Source organism: Zonotrichia leucophrys, chromosome 2, assembly GCF_028769735.1.
Source record: "Zonotrichia leucophrys gambelii isolate GWCS_2022_RI chromosome 2, RI_Zleu_2.0, whole genome shotgun sequence".
Lineage (NCBI taxonomy): Eukaryota > Metazoa > Chordata > Aves > Passeriformes > Passerellidae > Zonotrichia > Zonotrichia leucophrys.
Genome location: NC_088171.1, coordinates 111,581,358 through 111,597,023, shown reverse-complemented (window position 1 = coordinate 111,597,023; position 15,666 = coordinate 111,581,358). Strand labels below are relative to the sequence as shown.

At 41.5% G+C, this 15,666-nt stretch overlaps 1 non-coding gene and 1 pseudogene across 1 annotated transcript; one reads left to right on the top strand and one right to left on the bottom strand.

Moving 5' to 3' along the window:
* The window catches only part of LOC135442934 (chloride channel protein D-like), a 76,724-nt pseudogene that overhangs the window by 40,774 nt on the left and 20,284 nt on the right, over nucleotides 1-15,666 (bottom strand).
* Nucleotides 10,053-10,125, top strand: TRNAA-AGC (transfer RNA alanine (anticodon AGC)). Its single transcript has one exon. It is a non-coding gene; the product is annotated as a tRNA-Ala (tRNA).

The window sequence follows — 15,666 nt, the reverse complement described above, 5'->3', positions numbered from 1 at the left end:
ATTCAACAGAAAATAGCAGGACCTAGTGTATTGAACACTAGGTGTTTGCTGATTACACCTGGTTACTCCAATTATTTTGGGATTATTTAGGCTAAAGGCTAAAGTCTGTACCACACTATTCTGCATCTCTTCTTCTTTGTAAAAAGGTTGCAATCTGAAAAAGTGTAAAACATACCATTTGAACACACTGGGCTCCTCACAACAGGCAGTGGAAGGAGAGCAAATACTTACCCTGTTAGGAATATCTGCAGGCTTGAAGATTTTGAAAAATTGTTTTACTAGGGTTTAATCTCTTCATTAGAAAAACTATCAGGCAGCTCAGTAACAGAAAGCTAGGCCCTGTCAAAACAACTTCTGTGAACCATCTCAGGTGTAATCAAAAAATGGTAAGTGATCCCTAAACTGTTTAAGTGTGACGAGCTGATGCATTAAACAGCCTAGCGCTGGGAAGAACCTGCCAAATTATTTTCCAAATAATTATGCACTTCCTCTGCCTTCTTTAAGGAAACACGATGTGAAAAATCTTGAATACTACTCATTTGTCCCAGCTTCTGCAAAAGATTTTCCTTTCCCCACCAAAATCAGATGGAAAAGCAGCCTTGTGGCATTCTTTCCTGAGGAGTTAAAATGAAGACTGTGGCCATGGAGAGAATCCAAAGCTAAATTCACTATTGAGTAATCCTGCTGGAGTAACAGCATTTAAGGCATCTATTTTTGAACTATTTTTAAGCAACTAAGGAGGAGACAGTTTGATCTTGCCTGTGGGGTGGGCACATATGCCTTCCTGCCCCTTCGGTGAGGACTCTGTAGCACATGCCCTGTTAGCCAGCACTGCAAAAAACGCTCCCTGATCCAGAGCATGCACATGTGTGCTCATTCTAAAACAAGGGTCAAAATCTTCTCTCATCTGCCCCTATGTAGCACAACATGACCTGTCATGAGCCTCTACTGCATTCTCACACAGCAATGCCTCCCCTGACAGAGAATGTGCTCCCTATCATTTTCTCTCCATGTCTGCTCCAGGAACACAATGTCCCTTTCACGCCCTTCCATCTTGAGCAAGTCACAGGAAGGCACAATCAGAAATCTCCCAAGGTCTGTGCTGCCAAAGTGTGCTGTGAGGATGCAGTCGTTTGTTACAGCCAGTTCTCCCTTGTCTTCATCTCTTGCCTCCTGAGTATTGCATACACTCTGCTAAACAAGTGGGAGAAAGGGAAAAATATGACTCAAGCCTTCCAAATAAATTATCTTTTCTTTAAACAAGGGTCAGACTGAGGGACAGAGTGAAATGGGAGCAGTATAACTAGAGTGACCTGATGTCAACCATTTGCTACATGATTTGAAGCACCAGACAACACAACCCAAATTATCTCCACAGTCTGTGCAACATTTTCCTTTCTGAAATCAGGCACTGCTGTGCACATGTTGAACCAGGGAGTGCAGATACCACCTGCTGCTGCACAACTCACCAATGGACAACAACCTGGTTGGCCACTGCACTGCACTGTGTGTTAGTGGGGTTTTGTTTTGGAGATATAAGAAAAGACCTCAGGTTTGGCTCTGCAAGCTCTGCTCTGCCACATCCATCAGGCACTCAAGAGTTTTTCCACCATTACTCTTTGGTATTTCACAATGAGAGAAGAGCTGTCATCAGGACAGGTCCCACTGGATATACCATTTATGCTCATCTTTTCCTCAATGCTCCTACTTTTCCATGTGCCTTCACAGCTTCCCCTCGATGCCCATCTCCATTCACTCTTGTTCCTGACAGCAGTGCACCTTTCCCCCACGTTCACTGCCACCACCATGTGTGTCCTGAACCCAGCCTTATTCCTCTTCCAAAAACACAGAGGACAGGTGGAAACAAAACAGGTTGCTGTGTCCAAGTGAGGACCGGGGTTCTTCCTTAGGGATTTGCCTCTCTCAGGACCTACAGCAGGAGCCTCCATCCCACCGACACACCGTGTCCAGCCCAGCAGCTGCTCTGTTCCGTAACCACCTGCTCCTGTTTCAGCAGGGCCCAATAATCAAATGGGGATCTCTGGCCCCAAGCCCCCATTCATCAGAGCACCCACTTACATGGGGAGTTTCATTCAAAATTATTATGAACCCCTCAGGCCAGGAGAAAAAAAAAAAGTTTATTATGGTAGCTTTTATCCCAGAGAAAAAGAATTTTCTCAAAATTTTTTAAAAAAACTCTCTTGGCAGCATTATGAAGGTTTAAAAGTTAAAAATATAGCAAAATTTAATGGTTTCAGATGCTTTTCATGTCAGTGTAACTGGGAAATACCTTTAATATGGAAACAAATTAAATTTGGCAAAGAATTAGCACATAAGACATCCCAATTGCATTTGCAATTCAAAAGAACTGAAAACAGATAAGATACTGTGAATTAAAAATAAATTCTGCATGTTAAATTCTTGTGAACTTTCATTAAGGTTTGTGTTACATGTCCCAAATGTACCATTGCATGTTATAATACACTTCAACCCTTTATTTATAAAATACTTTTAAAGCTACTGATAGCTAGAGCCAGAAAAATGACTATATAAAAATGTTATCTTCTCAAATTACAACTTCATTTCCAATGTGTGTATTTAAAAGAGAGATGCAATCTCAATTTCAATATTTCAGATGCACAACAGAACTTTCAGTGCCAATTGAGTCCATGTACAATTCCGTCATGTCTGTTTATTTTACTGATAAAACCTGGTACCAAAGCTGACACAGCTATATTAGAGATAAAGCTGGCCTCTCTTCTAGTCTGGGAATTACCTGCAGGCTAACCAACTGTCCCATAGGTGCAGTTCTTCCATACAGATGATGAATGAAGGATTCAGAGGGGACTTGTTCTGACCTTCTTGGGCTGGGTTCACAAGGCTACCATCCAGAAAGAAAAAAAGAGCTCAATTCATTTTCTCTACAAGCATACATATTTTATCAAATGTTCCAGTCACCTGAGAAATTGTTTCTCATCCCTACAGAGCAGTATTTTTCAGGTTAGAACTCAAGAAGCTTTCATTTGGAATGCTATATTGTCATCTCTTGAGAATTTTAAAATTGGATTTGGCTTGGCCTCTCAGATTAAACTACATCTCCCACGATGCACCATGTATTGGGCCTCCTTGAATATACCAAGAAAGTTTCTTTGGTGTTTCAAGGCAAATATTTCATTCCTTGAAGGAAAATGTTAATGTGGAACAACAAAGACAAGTAAATTTTTTAAATGTTTCTTTCAGTTTAGGTTTTTCAGATGTTCAGCTTTCTGATGATGTGTCCAAGGCTTTTGTAAAAAATCTGAAGTCCTCATTTTAGGTCAAAAATAGAGAAGAAGCAAACTTTTTGAAATCATTCTAAACCGGGTGGTGGGGAAAAATCAAGCTCTTGCAGACTTCAGTGTTTACCATCCCTCCAACCACAGAGTTATTTTACTATATTTTACCATGAGATCCTATTAATCTTACTTCAAATCAGCCTGTTCTGCTGCTTCCTGCTATGCCAAAAGCATATTCAGCTCTCAGAGAATTCTTCTCCTCACACTTCAGCAGGCTACAATCCTTATCGAGGAAAGGATCGCACTTTGGATGGCACCATGAGTTTGGAAGAGAAGTCCCTCCTCTTCAACTAGCCAGATGTAACACCATGTTTTGTGTGCTGAAAACAAGACTGGTTTCTTTTCGTACCGAAAGGACCAATTAAAACAAAATTTAATTTGACATCTTGCAAAATATCCTGCTTTCTGCAATTCCTCATGCCATAAACCTGCCCTGGAAACCTGTCCTGGATCAAGATTGACTGGTCTCCATTTTCTGAATCTCACAGCACAGCTGTGCCACAGCTCCTGAGCCCCATCACTGCAGGGTCAGCTGCTGCCCCATTTGCAACAACATAAGGGCACTGGTACAGAAGCCCAATTTTGTGCCAGTGCTCACTTTGAGCATTGAATAATTTATCCAAAAAAAAAAGCTTAAGACAAAGTAGGTGGAAACTATATGTTACAGAAAGGTACCTGCACTCTAGTTGACTCTAAAGTCAGCTGTTTGAAGAGTATCGATATTGTTTCCATCACAGAATCATAGAGTGATTTGGGTTGGAAGGGATCTTAAAGATCATCCAGTTCCAAACCCCTTGCCATGGACAGGGACACCTTTCAACTAGACCAGGTTGCTTAAAATTCCATCCAACCTGACCTTGGCCTTCCTCTTACCATAGCAAGTTCTAAGGCAGCCAGTGCATGAGCAAGTCTCATATAAGATGTAGCTTGCACTGAAAACCTTTTGCACCTCCAGGTCTGGCCAGCTCTGCCGGATCACCTGCTGCAGTAACCCCAGCTCCCTTTGCAGGCTCTCCTCGTTGCCTACACAGCACAGCAAGCACCAGCAGGCACTTATAAACCAGGGAGGGACAAACCATTCCACACTGTGAGCTGCTTTCATCCCTCCTTTCCAGCTCAAGGAGCAGATGGGAGGAAGGAAAAACAGGAGGTCAAGGTGGCAGAAGGAGCCCTCACCCAAATGGAGGTAGGGGCTGCTCAAGGCCAACAGGCACTACTGTTTCACTGTAATGAGGAATCACTGAATATCCCGAGTTGGAAGGGACCCACAACAAAGCTCAAAGGCACAGCTATACAGACTTTTTCTAGCATCCCATTTGTCAAGAAGAAACCAGAGAATTTACACCCAATTAATATTCACATTTAATCCAAGCCTGATACATATCACTATTTTCTTGCCCAGTTAATGTACAATTTATCCATCTTTGCCTGTAGAATAGAGCTCTCATCCATTAGATCTGGACTCCCTCAAGAGAAACTTGATTTAAGTCAATGAGGATTCTTGGCCTCCTGATGGTCTGTTTAGCAGCCAGAGATTATTTTCCCTGTTTGGTCTTCAAACATCAGCTATGCACTATTACTTTACTCATCTCAAGAAGGAAAGATTCAGAATTTTTATTTATGCTAGCATTTTCAAAAACATCCCTCCTGCTTGCATCATCATCACTGCAAAGGGTTTCAAATGCAGCATCTTGCATCCCACAACCACTGAGCAGCTCTCTGGTGAAAAACCTGCACTAGTTCCAGGCAGATTTGACATACATTTTAGAAGTTTTGTGCTTATTTTTCTAACATCTTATATCACCATTCTGATTTTGTTATAACTTCCCTCTAGTTACCTGGACTGGGCGGTTGTCTGTGCTGTATCCTCACGTCACACCCATGAAACAGTGTCCCACTTTATTGTGAAAGGAGGTCTAAAGCTTCTTGAGAGTCTCCCTCAGAGGAACTGAGAAGGGCAACCCCAGAACTTCCAACAATCCATCCTGCCTATAATTTCAGGTAAATTCATTTTGCCTAAATTAGAAGTACTGAAGGAATACACAGAGAGGGGAGAGGTAAGGATTTAGTTGTTACTACATGCTGTCAGAGCTATTTCATCACACTTAGTCCAGATGACCTGTGGCAATACTGTGGAATATGTCTGAAGTACACATTGCAAGTGAGGTATTCAAATTACGAAAAAGAAAAGTTCATTTCCATTACCAATGGAATGTGTATAACAAAGACATATCAAATTTCCTAACTCTAGGACAGTGGTCACTTACAGCAACGTAGTTTATTGTATACAGCATGTTTTAATGTAGGTGTGAAACAACAGAAAGCATGAACAAACCTCATTTCTGAGCCTTCATTACTGTCTTAAGAACTAGTTGATTTTACATAAAGCTTTTTATTTCCGCCAAGTCGCAGACTCAGACAGACATTAACAAGCAACTTGTCATAATGGTCTGAAGCCCCATAAGATGGTCGGTATATTTCATATTTCAATACCAACTTCATGCCCCTTAGCACAACCCATTCATTCACAGCAGCCACACCCACCATTCCCAGAGGAGACTCTGGGACAGAGCCTCTCTTGGGAGAGTTAATCCCCTGAGATTTCCCTTTGATTTATATAATGACGTTGCACTTCCACTTCCAAATCCTAAGAAATAGTCTCTTTTCTCCTTTAGTCTGCATCTGTCAAAAGCCTGACATTCCAGTGTTTCACACTCAGAGAAGGGTTTAGAGTCTTAACCTTTTCAGAATTAATTGCATTTCCCATCCATCAGAAGAGATTTATTGGAGAAATAAATTTGGCCAATAAAGTGATATGCTGCTTTAATTCTGATGGAACAGAATAGGCAAGAAAGGGGAGAGAGTCAGGGTTGCTTCCTATCATGTGTAATAGAAGGAAAAACAACTCACAGGACAAAGGATCCAAATTGGTGCAAATGAAACTTCTCTCAGCTTGCACGTAGGCATATCAACAGCACTGGTCACAGACACTGATACTAGGCTAGCCCAGAGCCACCTTTTCTCTTTAAAACCTGTGAGACATTTTTATTGAGAAGTAAAAATAAAAGGAATGGTAAAAACACAGGATTAGCCAGAGAGCAAGCACACTGTAGAGAGATGCTATTCCTCTTCCACGTCTAGAGCACCCTGAGGCCTGCAAGCCCAGGACACATGACACTTAAAAAGACATGGGAAACAGAAGGCTGTGGGAAGGCAAGCCATAAGGCTGTTCCTTGTACTTGCCAAAAAAAATGTCACCACATCTACCCTTTACCACAAAAAGCTGAGGAAGAGGGTCAAGTGTCAGCATGGGGGGTAGAAACAGGCAGCCAAGAAAGAAGAGGTGGGCAGATGCCTGTGGGGTCTGCCATGAGGGAAAAAAGGGAAAAAGGCATCTTACAAACCTGTTCACTACAAGTCCCACATTCATAACTGTTTCCAAATGGAAGGCTGTGAAAAGCCAAAACAAACATTTCCAATTCTTTTTGAACCCATCAAACAATATAGGAAAAATATGTGCATTTTATGGTTTGAGGGCACAACCTTTTAATTATGTGTTTGCATTGTCATGTCCAAGGCCTTTTTTCTCCTCAAAAATTAATATTTCCTCAAGCAATGCAGCTATTTATCTTGGATGAACATAAATTGAAACAGAATCTGCCTGTGCAGAGAGAGGCTCAGAAGGGTTAGAACATGACACCTAGGGGAATTCAGAACGCACTGCAATGCAATCCTCTTCATTTTTCTAGGGCCTTTTCAACTCATTTTCCTACAGTTCTTAAGAGTTTCCAGATATTGCTTTGCATACGCTGTATGTGCATGTGCAGAGGCACTTAGAGAACAAGCACAGGTAGTCGCGAAGGTAGGGAGAAACTGAAGGAAAGAAAATGTAGGAATTTCCTCTGTACCAGAGCTGAATGGACAGCAGTTCCTGGCATCTAAGAGCAGCAAGTGCTCTGGCATATGATCACCTCTTGTTTGTCTGTGACAGAGCACAGCCTCATCAGCTAAGGAAAATGCCAATCAACTGCTTTTGCCCCTAAAGGCTTATACTTGCAGAAAGACTGTAAAGTAATGGTTTACAAATTATACTTAAATTGTACTGAGGCATTACAAGAAAATTCAGGCCTACTTTGGAGAAGACATTACATTTAGTCATAATTTGGGCTCTCAGGAAACTTACATCTAGCGTGCAGGCATCAATTTTCCCCTCTTCAAGTCTTACAGACTTAGTTGGCCAACAATTCACCCAGTAACTTCCAAGATATGTATAACAGCAATAGCAGAAGCAGAAATAGCAGAGGTCATTTTTACTTAATTACTTGATGGATCAGTAAGTGCTAAAGCACCAAGAGGACACTGAAGGAGGACGTTTTCCATAATCAATCTAATTATTATTTCACAATAGAGAGGGTTTCTTGCACACACAACACCTCTCAAGCTAGAATATAAGAAAAAGAAATGCTTCCTACAGAATTTACACAACCTATCACTAACATGGACCCTTGGTGTGAGTGCCAACGAACAGCCACTTTATTAAATACTGTGCAACAGCACACTAGGAGGGAAAATCCAGGCTTATTCACTCTGTGTGAATTCTGACATCTGCAAAGATTTCAATGAGATAATTTTGGGCAAAACCAGCTGGGCAGCCAAGTCTGGTTTTAGTCATGGGTGAAATTTCCACACACACTAACACTCACAGGCCTTGAATGTCCTGACCTGGAAGGGTGAAAAGTTCCCCCTTGTGACCTCAACTTCACTTTTTTGTTGATTAAGCTGAATTTCAGCTGCGCCTTACAACTCACTGTCCCCAGGTGTTGCAATCAGGGAGAGCAAAAACACCCTCTCTAAGTAAAAGAAAATTATTTGCAAATACTTCAGCTTTCAGAAGTTTGCCTGGAAAGTATTGTAGTTCGGACTCAAGATGTTCTGTTACGAAAGGAGGGGGAAACAGAAATGTGAAATGTGTTCCAAATTAATCCCAAAATTTTGAAATCTATGAGGCATAACTTGACCAGCAAGACCTGTGAGGTTTCCCATTAGATCACTTGCCTATACTGTAAATCCTTACTCCATCCACAAGGCCATACTCAACCCCAGCATTAAAAGGTGAATTGTACAAGGGCCTCATCCCCCACAGAAGTGAATTCACAAGGAAAACAGTGTGACCTACAACTCTTTTGTAACCCAGCAGAAAGCCCTTTCCTTCTTTGTTAACCATTGATGGCATTATCATTTCTGTAACCTCAAAAAAATTAAAAATAGGAAAAGAGACTGTGGAGAGATAGAGTGTAAGAAAATAAAGATAGTGCAGAAGGTGGTCTCACCCCTGAGGAGTTGCAGCTGTACTAATCACCAAAGAATAGGAACAGGCCTGTCTTTAACAGGCCACAGCTGTGTCCAGTAATGATGAGTGCTACAAAAGAGTGGGTTAGCTGGGTGAGGAGAGAGATGGAGTTTATTGGCTATGCTGTGAAGAGGGAGGAGTTAGTGCTGTGAGGAGATGACCATGAGAAATCACTGAGAAGGTATGGGAGCTTCACAATAAGATGACAACAAGAGATGGTCAGATTTCTCAGTCAAAGTGTTACTTCCAAACTTACAATCCACAAGTAAAAGTTCCCAGGTAAAACAAAACAAAACACCCTCTTTGGGCAAAGCAGGAACAGACAGGCCAATACCATATTTCTCTCTGGTTCAATGTGCACAGGGTACCCACAGTGCTCTATTTAGTTGCAGCAGCAAAAGCTAAACTCAATCTTGGCCACAAAAATACTTAAAAACTCTACATACTTACCATTATCCCAGTGAGGGGGATGGTCAGTCTTAAAACACCTCTCAAAAATGAGGCAGCTCCAATGGCAGCAGAGACCTGTATCAATCCATACTCCCTATTCACTTGTTTGGACACCAGTTAACGAAACAAGGATTGAGCCCATCATCCTGCCATACAAAGCTCCTCTGCACCTGTATGCAAGAAGAAAAAGAGCAATCTTTTTGCCAGTGGTGGTGTTTTCTGGAAATGCTTTAGCATTCTTTTCATCCCAGATTAATTTTGTCAGGTTCTGTAGCAACTGCTTTCCCACAAAAAAGCTCTAGCAGCCTTCCTTAGTATGACCATTTACTTTATGCCAATCTTAAGCATGAAGCTGCCAGATTTACCACACTCAGAAGAAGTAGAACTAACACCATGTCTGTCTGCATGCCCTTCCAAGCACAATAAGAATTAATCTTATAGCAAAAGTCAAAAATATAGGTCACAGAAAGACGCACTGAGATATTTCAGATTAAAAGACCACACTACTAGAGCTCTAACCTTATATAATTTCTCAAAATTAAGGCTGCATTCGCTCCATAAACCTGGAAAGTAAAATATTACAGTCATATAATAAATGGGCAAAAAGGAGTAATAGATATTAATGACTTGGCCAAAACTAAGAATGAAGTTGTGAAGAGAGCCCAGGAGTCCTCAAACCAACCTACACTGAAGAGCTAAACCAAAATGTAGCACAGTAGAGCAGGTAATTGCTGATGTGATACACAACATTCCGTCCCAAATGCAAGGAATTAGATATACAGACTCAAGTGTTGGACAAGGAATGGGAGTTGTACATTCACTTCCCAGAGATCATGAATTGTTATTATTCATACAATAGTCATTTTTATTATATGTAGTTTATTATTTATAGCTATTTCTTTTCTGCCTGTGCACAGGGGGAATTAGCTCAAATGGTAGAGCGCTCGCTTAGCATGCGAGAGGTAGCGGGATCGATGCCCGCATTCTCCAGCATCCCATTTTGCTGAGCAAGGGGCTGGAGAGCAGCACTGCAGGAAGGGCCCCAGGGCTCGGTGGCACATTGAACATGAGCCAGCAGTGCCCTGGCAGCCAGGAGGGCCAACCCTGTCCTGGGGCCACAGCATAGCCAGCCAGGCAAGGGAGGGGATTGTCCCGCTCTGCTCTGCGGCCTCACCTCGAGTGCTGTGAGAAGTTTTGGGCTCCACAATATAAAAAAGGCATTGAGCTCTTACAGAGCATCCAAAGGAGGTCACAAGGGTAGAGAAGGGTCTGAAGAGGAAGCCTGATGAGGAGTGGCTGAGGTCGCTTGGTCTGCTCAGACTTGAGGAGACTGAGAGGAGACCTCATTGCAGTGTTCAACTTCCTTGTGAGGAGGGATGGACACTGTCTTATCTCTGTGCGACCAGTGACTCAAGGAAATGGCTTGAAGCTGTCAGGGGAGGTTTAGGTTGGATATTAGGAAAATGTTTTTCATCCAGTGGGTGTTTGGGCACTAGAACAGGCTTCCCAGGGAAGTGGTCAGAGCACCAAACCTGACAGAGTCCAAGAAGCATTTGGAAAATGCTCTCAGGCCCATGGTATGATTCTTGGAGTGTCCTATCCAGGGCCAGGAGGTGGACTTTGATGGTCTCAGTGGGTCCCTTCCAGCTCAGGATGTTCTATGATTCTGTGATTTGAGGAGCATCATCTTGCACCATTACACAACCTTTTCCCATTTATTCCTACAACTGATCTATTTTATTGATGGATAAAGTTCTGGAATGGTTTTTGAAACTCTATGTAGTTCTAGACTGGTTATAAAAATTAGGTTATCAGGTCAAAAACATGAGTGCTGACTGATAGAATTAACTGTCTATTCAGCCAAGTACACCATGTTTCAGCAAGCACTGCATATTAAGAATTGATTTAGACAACATTTTTGGGGAGGGCTGGAGGTGAATACATAGAGGTAGAGCAAAGGCAGGAGGCTGTGCACACAACTTATTCTTTCTATAATTTTTCAGTATTTTTGAATGGCATTATGCCCTCTCCAGCCATGACCCCTTGCTTGCTGAATATTAAGCCTCTCAGCATTACTGCAAGAACCTTGCTCTAGTCCACAACAGCTTTCTGAAAACTATGACAAAGACCCAGCTGCAGTTTTCTCCAAAGTTCAGGATGTTATGTCCAAGATTAAGGTTCAGGCTATTACATACATAAGAAACAGATGAAAAGTCTGGATCTGAACCCACAGTCCTACAGTTACAGAGATGGAGCCAGAAGCTGAGACTCTTTCTGGATATCCAGAGGATTCAAACGATCTAAACTTGGAAAGTCCACAGTTTTGGCTATGGTCCTTCCACAGCTATTCTCAGATGATATTTCTTCATTCTTTTCCCCAATTTTAACATCTCTTTCCAAGTAACCCATCCTGTTCTACCTGTACAGCTTCCTCCGAGCACTTGGTGCTTTGCTATTGCCAAGTTTCAACCTACAATTCAGATTGTTGCTATTTGACACAGGCCTTTTATACAGAAAGCACAAACCAGGACTGAAGTGAAGTATAGGAATAACCAGGCCACTGGCAAGCCCAGAACCTGCTGTTCAACAGCCAAGGATGAAATAAAATGCCAAAGCAATGCAGAGGGATGTACATCCGGATTCTTCAGGAGTCCCATGTTTAAAAAGCTATGTGATCCCTTGCTTCCCACCCTCAACTGGAAGCACAGCATCTTCAGACAGAGGAAGAGACATGCAGAGATACAAAACATTAAAAGGTCTTTTTACAAAAAGGCAGTTTGTAGTTGTTCTCATTTGGCTTAACCTTATTTTTAAAAAGCAATGAGTTTACGTGACAGCTTCAGCATCAGGGGCAGTTCCAGGGAAACAAGGAATATATGTTCTCTCCAGTCTCGCCTGTGTGATGTTAATCTTGATCTAAATAAGGAGAAACAGCAGTGATTTAAACCAAAGAAAGGCAACTGGATTACTTGAGCAGGACTCTTTTCCTGCTTCCTTTTAGAGGTAGCAACTCAGGATCTTTCCAGCATATTTGTCTCAATTAGTTCTGATATGTCAGAATGGAGCATTACATTACTTTAAAGAAAACCTGCCTTATGAGTGAATAAGCTTTAATATACCCTCAAGTTGAGTTTCTTCTCAAGTATCAATCACATAACTCCCCTTGATTGAAGGCTTGATTAGAATATCTGACTCCATCTGGACCAATCCATACACTTGATGAACTGCTTGTTTCTGAAATTTCCCTCTTGAACGGATTTATGCTTAAATATGAAAAAAAACCAAAAAAAAAATTAAATGGATGAATATAGCTTGCCTTGCTGCCTGTATAGGATGTGTCGATTTACACAAAAAGCCAACTTTCCATTAAATATCCCAATTAAGTTGTTTTGTTAACAAATAAATCTAGTTTACTAGATCAGTTTGTTATTTATTGTGCTAATCTATCTGGTTTATTAATGCTTATATTCCTCTACATAAACTTCTGGCTGCTGAAAGCCCAAATTCCCAAAGCCAGGAATTACTTTATGCTGTCTGAACGCAGAAAAAAAGGGGAAAAACAATTGAAATGCACAGAGCCTGGCCTTGACTGCTTTGCCCACACAACACTGTAACTCTATCAAAGGGGGTTAGCTGACCAAGAATTACCATTCCTGAAGAGCACTTCCTCAGTGGATAAGAACAGCACTCAGAGCTGATGGATGCATTTGCAATTAGAAAGCTTTGCACTGGAGAGCTCCATGGAGAGCTGGAAGGATGTAGAGGTTTCCTTTCCACAGCAGCACGGGCTATACTCAAACCACACCTCAAAGACCTCTGTCCCACGCATTCCTGAAACTCTCCTTTGGTAAACAGTGCACCAGTTATTTCAACATTTTGCAGCTTAGATTGCCAGTTATCATGCTGGCCACAACCAGCCTCCCTCCACGGCTCTGCTATTCCTGGACACTTTCTCAATCTCTGTCATCCGGAACAAGTGAACTCTCCAAGCAGGTACAGCTTCCTTCTTCCAGCCTGGAAAGCAGCTGGCATGTTCTGGACATCACCACGAGCTACACGGTAACAGTATGAACTCTGTTCCTGGAACAAAGAGCAGCAGATCTGTGGTATTTGACCCACCTGATCCCTGCTCAGAGCTACAAGGAAAAATTAAAATGCAGCCAATGTCTAGTGCAAGAAAATTTCTTCCAGACCCCAGATTGGCAACCAAAGGGACACAAGATGCTTCCCAGTCTTGTATTTGCTTTTCGCATTATTCCAACCTTTCAAACAAGAATATATTCCAAATTCATAATGGTCAATAAAAGAAGAAAAACCTGGTTACTCTGCCCTGGTTTCGAAGCCATATGATTGTGTAACTCACTTGTATCAAAGCCTCAACTTCTATACATAGGTCTTTGCTACCAGTAAAGGAATGCACACTCAAAAAACAGCACATCTGAGAAGCAATTCGAAGCTTGCAGCAATGCCAAGATAACTGAGAGAGAAACAACAGAAGAAAGTGGGTTTTTACAATTAAAGCACAAATGGTTGAGCAAGAAGAGCAAAGCACAGAGAGTGGAGGTGTAGGGCTTGCTTACACACAGGGTTTTGTACCACTAACTCCTCCTGTTTGAAGTCAGTGCATTTAGTAAAGACCAGATTTCTCCCTGGTGGCAACAGGAGGACTGCACTGCCACACTGCAGGGATACATGAGCAGTACTGAGTCTTGCTGGTGGAAAAACCCCATTGCTCCTTAACCCCCTTCTGTTTCCTTCCTGTGACTTCCTATTCCTCCTTCTCCAGGGAATATCAATGCCTGCTGGAAGAGCTACAAAACACTACCAAAAGCACTGTTCAGTGTAAATGTGAGGAGAAGCTATGGTAGAAGGAAGTGCTGTCATGCTGACATAGCCCCATATGGCCCCACCTGGAGCTGCAGTCTTTCACTATCACAGTTTAAAGCAAAACCATACACTTGACTGAGTTTGATCAGTACACAAGAAAAAATTCTTTGCTATTTGGTTCTTAAAGTGGCAAGAGTGCTTATTACTAATCCATTGGATCTCAAAAGGGTAATTGTATTTATCTGCTTCTGGAGCACTGATTGTTAATCTCACATTACGCTGAGATGAGCCAAATTTAAATGGTCCGAACTAAAGTCTTACAGCTGCAATCATAATTCCCTTTTTCAATTCCTAAGAAAAAGAGAGGAGTGAACAAGCTTCTTTTCCACATTTAGTCTTATTACAAGCTCATTAGAGACATCATCACTACCTTCAGCATGTGCATGACCTTTCAAAGTCCAGATCAATTTGATGCTAATTCCTTTCAGATCTATCCAGTTTCCACATGATGTACTCTTTATAACTTGTAGCCCCACCAAATGAAAAATTGACACTAAGCCCATCCAGCCTCTAGGTTGAATCAGCCTGACTATTTTTGATTCAGAGACAGACAAATAATTATCGTGGTTTCAGATTTTTTTCCTTAACAGCAAAAAATAGTTTTGTTTTGAAAAATAACATTTTGCAAGCATTTAGTCCTTAAAGTAAAGAAGGGGGGGGGAAAGTATGTCAGAGTGAGGGAAAAGACTTTTCCTGTAGCAACCCAAATAGCCAGAGATACCAAATCCTGGTACTAAGTGACGAAGGCTGCTTTTGTAAAGAAAATGTAAATACATGTTATAGCAAACAGTACTGAATCAAGCATTACAAGTTAAAAAACAGAATTGGTGGCAAGCATGGGAAAGCAAATGTCCTTTCTATATAAATATATATTAGTTTATATAAGTATATATAAGTTTGTATAAGTATATATAAGCTGTTTAGAATTGGTTCTAAGCTGGTTCTGGCCCAGCTCAGTGGGATGGGGTGTGGCATAGACCTTGTGGAATTCAATACCATTTTACATCAGGGACATCTGAAAAGCCAGGGACAGGGGAAAGAGGCTCTTTTTCTTCCAAGGAGGAGTAAGCATGGAAGGCATAGGGTCTGTCCACCTTTGTTTTCCTTGACTTGGGTTTCATGAGCATTTAGCATGTAAATCACCCTCTCTTTGTATATTTTTGTTATTACTTTAGTTGCTGTTACTTTTCCCTTATCTCAGTGCTATTTCCAGTAAATTGCTCTTATCTCAATGTGTGATTTCTGCTTTTTTCTCCCACCAGAGAGGGAAGGGGAGCAGCTCATAGTTTTTAATGGGAGTACTAAATTGGGGAATACCATTCCTAAACCATTAAATTAATCCAGTCACTAATGGCAAGGTAGTCAGTATTTACAGTTTGTTTTCTGCAATATGTATAGGATGCTGCCCACGTGGAAGGACAAACAAATACATTTTACAAATTTGTGAATTTGCAAAACTGGAAGATGGTAGTGGCCATTTGCAATGGCTGAGAAATCAAGCTGTCATTTAACCTCAGTCTGTATTTTTCTACTTCTTCTGGATTCCTCACCTATATTTCTTAAGAAATATACTTTTACTGCAAAGCCTGTATCAGATTCAAGGATCTCTTCAGGTGTTTAATCACAAAGTCCCAAGCCATTCAG